Genomic DNA, 11979 nt, shown 5'->3' with positions numbered 1-11979 from the left:
TTTTTGGTAATTTGTTTTATTTTTTAACATCTTTATTGTGGTATGATTCGTGTACAGTAAACTGCACATATTTGAGATGAAGAATTCGATGAGTTTTGATAGATGTATACACCAGTGAAACCACCAACACAATCAAGAGAGCTAACATTTCCATCAATCCCCAAGAGGTGCAAATTCTCAATTTACCCTCTTCTACCCCTTTTACTGCCACCATAAATTTGTGCTCTATGTTTGTGAGTGTGTTTCTGTTTTGTAAGTACGTTCATTTGTCTCAGTTTTTTTAGATTCCACAGATAAGCAGTATCTTATGGTATTTTTCTTTCTCTTTCTACTTTACTTCACTTAGAATGACCATTTTCAGGTCCATCCATGTTGCTGCAAATGGCATTATTCTACTCTTTTTTATAGCTGAGTAGTATTCCATTGTGTATATACACCACATCTTCTTTATCTGTCAGTGGACATTTGAGTTATTACCATGTCTTGGCTATTGTACATTAATGCTGCTGTGAGTACATTGGAATACATGTGTCTTTTTGAATTATATTTTCCTCCAGGTATATGCCCAGGAGTGGGATTGCTGGATCATATGGTAAGTCTATTTTTAGTTTTACACCATACTGTCCTCCAAGCTAGAAAGAGAAAGAAAAATACCATATGATGTTACTTATATGAAGAATCTTTTTTAAAAAAAAAAGTCACAAATGAACTTATCTACAAAAAGATTCACAGACATAGAGAACAGATTTATGGCTACTGGGGGTAAATGGGGTGGGAAGGGATAATTTGGGAGTTCAAAATTTGCACCTCTTGGGAAGTGATGGAAATCTTAGCTATCTTGATTGTGGTGGTAGTTTAATAGGTATATGCATCCATCAAAATTAATCAATTGTATCAAATTGTACATCTGAAATATGTGTAGTTTACAGGAAGTATACCACAATAAAGGTTTTTTTAATTTAAAAATAAAAAAATTTTAATAAAAAATTTTAAAAAGAAAAAAAGGGTCATTTACAGGAACTCTGAATATTCATGAGTGAGGCCTTTCTTATCAAGGATTTATTCATCACAACAAGTTATTATCAGGAGCCTGAGAGGATTGAGATTCAAACAGATGAGGAAGACTGGGAAAGACTGAGGTGCCAGGCTTTAGTTCTGTTAGAGATCAATACCAGAGGAGAGGCAAGAAGGCTGGACTCATAAGATAGTTTTACCATTATTCTTATTTACAGATGAGGAAACAGACAAACAGACACAAAGAACTCGCCCAGAGTCCCACAGGTTGTAAACAGTGGAGTCGGAGTCAGACCTAGAGCTACTTGACCCTGCACCTGTGTGTAAAGGGGAAGCAGAAGCTCAACAGCGGTTGAGCAACCCTGGTTGGGTGTTCCCCAGCAGAGCTCTGCTAGCCTGCCTGATAAATGCGCTGGGCCGTGAGAGTATACAGCCCCAACTTTACAAGAATAATATTTTCGGATATTTTCTGTGACTTTGTTTAGAGGAAGCAAGATACAGTGCCTGTCTGTAGCAGGGTTTCGGGTTGTCTTGCAATGTTGAAGGACAGGTGGCAGCTTCCAGGAACAACGTGAGGAGGAGGCCAGGCTAGAAGCAGCAGGAAAGAGTCCCAGAATCCATTAGTCAGGTCTTCCATGGGCTCACGGATGAGGAAAGGGAGGCTACTCTGAATTTGATAACCCTGGGAAGGAGTTGGGACCTGGGTTCTTGTCCAGCTCAGTGGTTCTCAACTCTGGCTTCAGATTGAATTGTCTGGGGAGCTTCAAAAAGTGTCAGTGCCCACGCCCCAGGCCTAGAAATTCTGATTAATTTGTGTTAAGTGGTGCCCAACCATCAGTGGTTTTAAAAGACTCTCCCAGTCATTTCAGTGTGCAGCCAGGGTTGATAATCTTGTAGTCATATGACGTTGGGCATGTCACATTACTCTTTCGAAGGAATCATCAATATCCTCACTTGTTTAAAATATATATATATATATATATTTGCTAGGAGCCCTCACTGCCAACATAAAAATACGAGGTTAGACTAAGTGATTTTTAATGTCCTTTCCAGGATTAAACTTTCATGGATCTCTTTCATGATGTCATCGTTTTAAAGTAATTATTTCATTTAGGGTCAGAGTGTATTGTCATCAGTGTTTCTCTTAGTACCAGAAACAGCATGGGGTCAACGCTGAGTTCATGTTTGAGTCCCATAATCACTCACTCACGTTACATAGAACAGCAGCCTCCAGGTGTGGACAGTGCAGGTCCTTCCCTGCTAGAAGCAGCGTCTCAGAGATGCGGCCCTGTAGAAAGTGAGTCACGGGCATCACGGGTTTCTCCTTCAGCAGTCTTCATTTTGCCTTAAACATGTTTTAATACCACAAAGCTTTGTCTTACAGCAAGAGACCCAAAGTGGCCCATTTAAAGGGCTCTTCAAAGCACAGGCACGTTTCACCCAAAGTGCCCACCTGCACTGTGCCAAGTTTGTGGCAACAGCTCGCAGAGGTGCTAGTTTTCAGACAGGAATAGAGTTGGTAACACATGGGTCATTTCCTAAGGAATCGTCACAATTGGTTAGGTGTCTTGACTCTGGTCAACACCAAACATCACAATACAGACATCTCCAGGCAGAGCTGGTACAGTTAGGCGATTTCACAACCTAGGGAAATTCATCACTGGACATCCCCAGTTTACTCATCATTGATTCTAATGTGACCAAAATGGAAACTAACCCATGTGTCAGTTCTTGTGTTAGAAACATACACTGCTCCCAGGGAGGGAGAAAGGAAAGCACTTGGCTTAAAATTCCTCTTTCATAGTCTAAAATTCTTGCTGCAATTTCGAGTCAGCTGTCTAGCATCAAGTCACAGTCTGCGCCCAATACCAGCCATCCCTGAGACCTGAGGGACCAGCAAAGGGAGGAGGTGCTGAAGAAGCCTTCACGTGGCTACAGCTAGTCACAGTGGAGAAGACAGGGACAAATTTTGCTCCAGGGACTTGAGGATTTAAAGTCCCATCTTTCACGTACAGCTGACTTAGTGAAACTGGTAAATTAAGAATCTAGCCCATAGGGGGCAGACCTGCACTGGGGACCAGATCTCATTTCTTTGCTGGGCTTTGGTTTCCGGGAAAAGCACCCAGAAGAACGCTCCTAAACATCATGCATTCCACTTTTCACCAAAATCCGCCTGCTGCTGTTAGAGATATCTCGTAGGAGTGGAGTTAAATGTTTTTCTTTGGCTGGAAATAGAAATCCTCCCTAGTCTAAACCACCTTTGTTCGTAGTGTTCTTAGGAGAAAAGGGTCGGCACCAAACGCTAGGTCAGGCTTACCAAGGAGGTTCCACAGCCCTCTCTACACGGACGCACGTGTCGTCTGGAGTTTGTGGCCCCACCTGAGGAAGAAAAGTGGAACGTTTTAACTGATTCACTTCAAAAATCAACTCCTTAAGCACGTCAAGGAATACAAGTGGATAAAAAGTCAAAGAGGAGCCATTTCATGGCGAAAGATGGGAAGTCAAGGTGCCGCGTTTGGCAGGGGTGATGAGGAAACTGCTGGGGGTGGGGTGAGTTTGTGCTGACAGGCTTTCTGAGACCGGGGAACCGTATCTTCCTGACCTTTAAACATGATTGTTCAGCACAAATAGTCCCAGAGTACAGTGATTTGGGTTTTTTTTTTTAATATACAGAAAGGCAAAAAAGAAAATAAAAAATTATTTCACATTCTCACTTTTTTGTGCATTGAAATACGATATATAAAAATGCAGTAATCTCTCCGCTATCCCAAAAGGTAAACACTGTTCATTTGATGCCCATCCTTCTGGACTTCTGGATGGATGGATGGCTGGGTGATAGAGATATTTCCTGACTCTTTTTTTTAACAAAAATGGAGGCCTGGTATATAGATATACCTGGTGTATAGATACAGATATATTATTTCTGCTATTTGCTCTTTTTACCAAAGCGTATATCATGGACATCTATACATAGATTTTTCTCATTCATAATAGCTCCATGGTATTCCATGGTATGGATGTTCCAAGATTTATTTAACTATTTTTCTATTTATGGCAATATCTGTTTCAATATTTTTCTGTTAATGCTTCAGGGAATATCTTTGTACAGATACACACTTGCTAGTTTCTCCTACAGGTTATTAAAAGTGGGATTTCTGGTCAGATTCTGCATTTCTAAGAAGCTTTCAAGTGATGCCTTTAGTGCTGGTCTATGGACCATACTTTAAGCAGCCATCATAACAAGTCCAGCTGTCTGAGATACATCCACATGCCAGAGAGGCCATGTGTAGACACTCTAGTTGATAGTGCCAATGGAGCCCAGCCTTTCCTATTGAGTGAAGTTATCTTAGACCCTCCAGACCAGCCCATCTGCCATCTAAATACTAGCAAGTGACAGAGTTGATGTGGAGCAAACGAATTGCCCGGGCAAGGATTGTCTGAATTCATGGTCCACAAAGTTGTGAGATAAAATGGTAGTGGTTTTTTAAAAAAAAAAATCAGGATTGCTTGATGAAATTAGCACATTTTTAATTTAGTTGATATTGTCAAATTACCCTTTTTACAAGATTGTAATTTATATTAGTACAAACGATGGATGAGAGTGACTGTTTTCTTCCCTAAAGTAATGGGAGGAAGAGTCTGTATTTGTTGATCATTATTGGCTTTTTAAAATATATTTTCTTATGAAATATTTCAAACATACAGGAAAGTTCAGAGAACAGGATAAAGTATTGGTTCATACATATTTTTATCACTTCTTGAATCAAATTTAATAACTATTTTTCTCCAGAAAATTGTCCACTTCAGCTAAGTTGTTAAACTAAGATTTTAACACAGATATGTCTAACTTCAAAGCCCAAACTCCTTTCATTTACCAACTTTTCCCTTCTCATAGAGTGTAATTCAAATTGTAGGTAAATAGTAGTGGAAGTCTCAGACTTTGGGCCATACTGTCTGAGTAGCTTCTAAAGATCACAGAACTAAGAAGGAAAAGAAAAAGAAACATCCGGCTGGTCCTCCGGCTCTCGCCTTCCCACAGCCTTTGCTTTGGCACCACCAGAGGCTGCAACAGGCGAGATGTAAGCCATAACCTTGAAATCAGCAGATTTCTTCTACCAGGGGCTTCATGGGAAAAGAGGACAGGACATGGGGCAGGGAGGTTCCTGTTGGCAAGATTGAGAACGGGAGGTGGTCAGGGAGAAAAGCAGAAATGAATCTAAGAAATGCGAAGTATGAGAAGCCAACCAAAGTCATATTCCAAAAAGAAATAGATGTGTAAGTTACAACCGCCAGGGCAAAGACTTCAGGCAGTCCAGTCCCAGCCACCGGGTGACAGGAACACAGAGCTCCCAGTGCAGAAGTCCGGGCACCCGACAGCCAGCGTGCGCTCCTCACCTGGGGCAGGTGATACAGGTGGACTCAGAGCCCCGTGCTCAGGACACCAGAGGACAGCTGAGTCAATTCTTCAGGTGCTATTCCAATTCCCCGCTGGCTGCCTGGGCAACCATGAGCCCAGCACCCACAGAGGAGGGCTCCCCACAGAGCCCCCGGGGACAGGGGCCTCCACGCGCTCAGTCCCAGTCAGTCAGAAAACGAAGGCCCAAAACGGTGTCACACCAATACTGCTGTCGTTTGAACTACTACACTGAGCAAATTACTATATTAACCCGAAAAGTGCAAGCCATATAGTAATTACAGAATGTAATGATGTATATATTGTATGTAATATGGAATCTGTATGTCTGTATTTTCCCTTTTACAGTGCATCATAGGCAGTAGGCTCTCCAGAGCTTCTGTCGTATCTTTACCCGCCCCCCCAACTCTCTTCACCCCTCTGTGAACAGCTGCTGCTGCTCTTGCCCCACCTTAAGAGCTGAATGCCAGGAGCTGCCAGTTTTAAGTGATGGGATGGACAACTTTCAGTGCTGTCACTGCTTCTCTGTCCTGTATTTATTGTCTCATTGGCTGTAATACCAAAATCTAAAGCTGAGCCCTTGGTGAATGTTCCCACTGGGCCTCTTGTCTTCCTGCCCCTCAACAGAGCCCATGCCTGAGGGCTGCGCCCACCCTCATGCCCCACAGACCAGCCTGGATTCTCCACCATCACCCGTGTTAGGTCATTGTGAAATGCTGCCCATCCCACCCCCTGACCACTGACAAGCACAGCAACTGCCACCACTGTGCTCCTAGGGCAAGGGCCTTCCTGCTTCCCACAGTGGTGAGGAGCAGCAGCCTTTCCAGGGGCACGGTCACTGGCACAGGTCCTCAGCTCTGCAGAGCTCCACTGGCCAGTGGTGGAGCGTGCTGCATCGGGAGGGCATTAGAGGGCCTGCAGGGAGCTCCCGAGGGTGCAGGGTGAGCGGGGCAGGAAGCAGGTCAACTGCACAGTCAGCTAATTTGTCACCTGCTCATCCACAACTTCAACGAGCAACATTTAAACACAGGAAGGAACTGCAAATGCCCTCACTAGATGCTCTGACACCCTGGCACCCTTCAGTGTTTAAGCTTGGCATATCCTCAAGGTACACGTGTGGTTCCCTGATTACAGCTGAAGTCTTTTCTGAATAGGGGCCGGACGTTAGCACAGAGGAGACAGCATCTTAGAATAAGAGCATCAGAACTGGAAGGGACTTCGGACTAGATCATTAATCCAGCCCCTTTGTTTTATAGATGAGGCAACAGGCATGGAAAGTTGAAGGGACAGGCCTACGTACAGACACACAGGTAGTGGGGGTCAGGAGCTTTTTTAGATAAAAGAAGTCTTGGAAATTATCAAGCCAAGCCAGGGACAGGTGGGCCCCTGGGAAAGAGTACCTTTGATGCCCCTCCTCTCCTTTCGGCCTGCCTGACTCCTCTCCCTCTCACCTTGTCAGGTGTGTGATCTGCCCAGGCCAGACCTCTCCAGATTGTCCCCTGATTCTTCATCGCTTTTTCTACCTCCCCTTCCTCAACCAGGACAAACTACTCCTGCCCAGTATATCAGGGCCTCCCCCAATGAAACCAGCTCCCCCAGTTGAAAGATGAGCTAACAAATAAATGCCCCTGACCCGAGCTGTCAGGAGCTAGTAAGTGCTTCCAGTGGTTCTGCACCCTCATGGACATTCTTTTTTTAACTTAATTTTTGAAAAGGCAATACATTCATATGGCTTAAAATTCAACCAGTGTTAAAGTTCTCATTCCTACACCTGCCTGCTTTGCATTGAGCCAAGTCCCATCCCAGCTTTCTGCAGGCAACCATTTGTATTGGTTTCTTGTGTGTCTTTTCAGAGTATCTTTATACTCATATAAGCAGATACAGATATATATTTACATAGGCTTCCTAAGAGGCCTCATAACTGTAAGCCAAAGGGATCTTGCTCACAGTAGAACTTGAGACACTCTGAATACCTCATCGAGCAACAGGGCTTTCCCAGGGCCTCTTTTGTCATGACTTATAAGTGGCTTCTTTCTTGTAGCTGAAGCTCCCCACTCTAAAGAAAATGGGTTCCAGTGGGACTCTGTAACAAGATCAGAAAAGAACCCCAGAAAGAACCCCAACCCACTGCCCCATTCCCAGGTCTGAAAGCACGAAGGTGAGCCTGGAGAAGCTCTGAGACCTCCCTCTTTGCTTCCTGATTCATCTCTTGTGGACCAGGCACTAAGCCAGGCCCTGGAGACACATAGTCCCTGGGCTCAAGGCAAAAGGCCACTTAGACCAAGGCTAAGGTTTCGATTATTTCAGTTGCAGCTGACAGAAAATCCAACCTAAACAGGTCTGTGTTTAAGAAGGAAATTGATTAGCTCCCATAACAAATGTGCACAGATCGAGGTGGCTTTAGGTGCAGCTTGATTCAGAGCTTCAGCAGTGCCACCAGGAAACATCTCGGCTCTGCTCCCTCCAGCCTGGTTCCATTGTCACTCATGGGGGTCCAAACAAACCCAGTTCATATCCAGGAAGTGAGTCGGTGATCCCCGAAACCCAACTATCCAGGGCTTGAGTGTCCTTAGCCCTGATTGGCTTAATTTTATCACCTGCCCACTCCTGAACCAATCACTGAAGCCCACAGGAAAGACACACTGCACTGATCTGTCTAGCCTAGGTCACATGTTCCACTCTCAGCACTCAGGGGTGGGGATCAACTTTACCCAAAGCACATAGGTGGAGAGTGAAGGAGGGGTGGGACCCCAAAATAAAACAAGGGTAGTGTAGCCATACAAAATAGGGGCCTGGGCCACAAAAATAAGGAGTATCTACTCCATCCGTGTGACTACAGGCACAGTGAATATTTCCAAGGGGAACTGCAGGGTGCCCCGGGGGGCCTGCCTCAGGGTCAGGCATCAGGGACGAGTTGCCTAGGGAAGAAGCAGGCCTCAGCTAAGTAAAGTTTGTGGGTTTATATTCATGGAAGGGAAGCAAGCCCTTTCCTGGAACTTGAAGATCTACAATATGACTGGAGCTCAGAGAGCAGGAGTGGGGAGTGACTGAGACCAGATGGGAAAGGGGCCCATAGGATGGATGTGCCACCTTTAACCCAAGCCGGGGTCCACTGCCCAGCTCCACACATGAGGCACTCCCTGTGCTCAGGCCCGGCACCCTGCACAGCAGTCGGAAACCCAGTGCTGTGTGAGTATGAACATAACTCTGACCAGGTCGCTTCCCTTAAAACACAGACTCTCACATTCAGCATGGCCTTCAAGCCCCTGCCCACTCTCCAGCCTCCTGTCTCTCCCACTGCTGGCTTCTCCCTGCACTGCTGGAACCACACCACCAATTCAGCAGAGTATTCGGAGGGCAATCCAGCCCAGCAGGGGGACCAGCTGAGAGCCTGTCAGGACCTGGCCTCGCTCTACTCACCAAGGCTTCTTCTCCGCTGGTCACCCGCCTTGGGAACTGAGGCCCAGACAGGGGCTGTCACAGGGCCTGGAGTCCAGAACAAACCCGGGGAGTGAGCAGTGACCTTCCAGGGCGAGGAGAGGACCACAGAGCAAGGGCCACAGGACCAAAATGGATGGTCCTGAGTGCTCTCCGGGTTCTGAAAACTGCTGACAGCTGCTCCAGGCTCCAGCTTTGAACTCCTGGGGAAATTTTCCATGACTTCTTTGACAGGAGCCTCAGGGAATGGAACTTCCTCAGCGTCTCATATAGAGGAAGGTGGAGAAAGCGAGACAAGAGAGCCTCAGACCTATACTTAGTGGCGGGTACCTTTTCCCTTAGGTTCTGGGCAGAATTTTTTCCCCACTTCCCCTCTGGTTTCTGGTCTTCCTGCCAGTTTACATAGGTGTTTTTCATTATAAGCTGCCTCTATTACATTCTGGAAATAGATTAATAAATAAATGAAAGAAGAATATGAAAGCAGGTTTTTTTAATTCCACAGAGATGCCATAGTTGTAAAATAATTTGCAATAGGTCGACTCCAGGTCCTCCCTTGTTTTAAAGTACTTCCTTATCTCCTGTCTATGCTGTCAAAGTGGAGTCAGAGCCACCACTGGTGGACAGTCAGCTTCCTCTATTTAATCAGTTGCTCATTAATGCAAAATACACAATTTCCTCCTGACAGCCCGACAAGTGTAACCACAGCTGCAAACACACATCTGTGTTTAGCTAACAGACCAGCCAGGCTCACGCCAATCATCTCTTTTATGCAAGACCAAAAAAGTGCACACAGCCTCACAGGGGCTCCAATGTCCTCTTGAATGTGGTTTATGTGCATTAATTGCCATCTGCATTTTCTCATTCATCGGCTCGAAAATTACACTCCTCCGGATCTGCTCATAGCATCTGACCTTAGAGCTCACCCAGTGCAACCCCAAGTGGCAGCATCTCCACTCCAGCGCCAGACTCTCCCAGAACCCTACTCCTCCTTCAGTTTCACGCAATTTAGTAAATCACAACTTTACATTTCTCGACGTTAGAACTTACGTGGAGCCCACACTGAGCTTCTTGTTGGCTGACGCTAGGGCTGTCAGAAACCTGGGGAAGTCCTGCCACCCGAGAGGAGACCTGCGCAGGACTCAGCCCCGGCAATGCTGGGACCCCTCAGCGGGGCTACTGGCCCTGTTCCTCGGTGCATCTGCCCATTTTCCTCTTTTCTCCAGAGTATTTCAGGGCACTTAATGGAGATGGCTCTTTGAAGCGGGCCTTGACCTGTATGCAAGGCCACTGTATCTCCCTCCTCCTCCCCACTGGGGTGCGCAGAGGTGTGGCAGAGAGGGTGCTCCCGGCCCTTCATTGGGCCTCCCTCCGGGGCAGGCACTCCTCACTCCAACCAGCCAGGGCTTCCGGGCATCTGCTAAACCCTTTCCCAGCAGAGAAACTGAGTCCCATACCTGACAGCCTGACAGCCACCATCCCCCACCCAGAGGGAAGGCCTGTCTAAAGCAACCACCTGTCTTGCTAAGCCCCATACCACTTAAAATCACCTAAAAATCTTCTTTAAAACAAGCCCTGGCTGACTAACCTCTCACACCCCAAGCAGCCTTGGAGGCATTTTGCTAGATGAAGGTCATCCACTCCTGAGACAACGCCTCTGTCCTTTCCCTCTCCCACCGTGACGGCTCCCGCAGTCATTCGGGGCTGCATGTCAGAAATTTCCTCCTCTGTTTCGGCAAGGCTGCTCCGACAAGAGTGAGCCGCTGGCCTGGAGCCGCGGGGAGGCTGGAGGGGCCGGCCGGCCGGGCCTGGCCCTGCGAGGGTGGGGAGAAAACCTCCCACCGCCGGCTCACACCTGGTCCTGGGGGGGGGGGGTGCAGGGGCTCCCTGGGGAGCTCCTTAGAAATGCAGGCTCCCCTGCAAGCCTGCTGGATCTGAGTCTGCACTTTATAGACCCTTGAGCGATTCTGATTGGAATGTGAAAATCTGAGAAGCACTGGAGTCTGTAGGGCTTCCCAGATTGATCAGATCAGAGTGAGTCTCCCCCGCAGCTACTGTTAATAATAAACGCCAGGTCTGAAGGTCTTCATTGTGCAAAGTAAAAACGCACAACTTCATTTACTTACTGAATTCTGGGAGCAACTCTGGGAGGCTGGTATTGTTATCCCCATCTCACAGATGAAGGAACTAGACTCAAAGAGGTTACACCACTTGCCCCAGGTTACAAACTCAAGGCGCTAGGACTTCACCCAGGGCTGCTTTTCCTCTAAATCTGCCACCTGATGCAGGAATTCTGCGCTTTAGGGGCTGCACCTTAAACAAAGCCCCAAGGAGAAAACGTCCCCACTGTAAATCCCAGCTGGAACTCACTTTAGGAATCTGGGCTGAGGCGCCTTGGGGCCTCCCTGAAAGGTTAGGAGGAATGGGAAGGGCTGGGCGGGGCCACCAGCTGCTCCCATGAAACAGCTGGGCACAAAGTCCCAGCAGCCTGCGGGTCCAGGCCTGTCCTTTAGCGGCAAGCTTCCCCGCCCTCGGACAAAACAGAGCCCTTTGGGCCTGGGCCTGACTCAGCAGTTCCCGGGCAGGGGCGGGGGTGGGGTGGGGATGGGCCAATCACCACTGACCCCCTTGCTCCTTCCAGTCTTCTAGAAACTCCCTTGCCTGCAGCTTCACTCAGTTCCAGCCCCTAGCTCCTGGACCTCTGTCCAGAAATGTGATTTACAGCCACCCTCTCCAAATCTAGTGCAGCCAGACAGTTCTACAAACATTAATTGAGCATAGATTATGCACCCAGTAACTATACAGGATGCTTTTGCATACTTCATCTCATTTTATCCTTGGCCTATGGAGATAGGAACTGTCATTCCCATTGCACAGTTATGAAAACAGAGGCCACTGGGTGATGGAGCTAGGATCTGTTGACTGAAAAAAAAAAAACACACACAACATGAGAGTTGCGAGTTAAGTTTTATTTGGGAGAAAATGAGGCCTAAGCCCAGAAGACGGCATCTCAGCCCCAAGAACTGCCCCAAAGCGGGGCGGGGGGGGGGCGCGGTCCAGTATGTATGTGATTTTGGTGGGTTGGGGTCCATGCAATCTGGTGCATGTTTTGGCAG

This window comes from Vicugna pacos, chromosome 25, assembly GCF_048564905.1.
Source record: "Vicugna pacos chromosome 25, VicPac4, whole genome shotgun sequence".
NCBI classification, from domain to species: domain Eukaryota; kingdom Metazoa; phylum Chordata; class Mammalia; order Artiodactyla; family Camelidae; genus Vicugna; species Vicugna pacos.
This window is presented reverse-complemented; position numbering follows the sequence as displayed.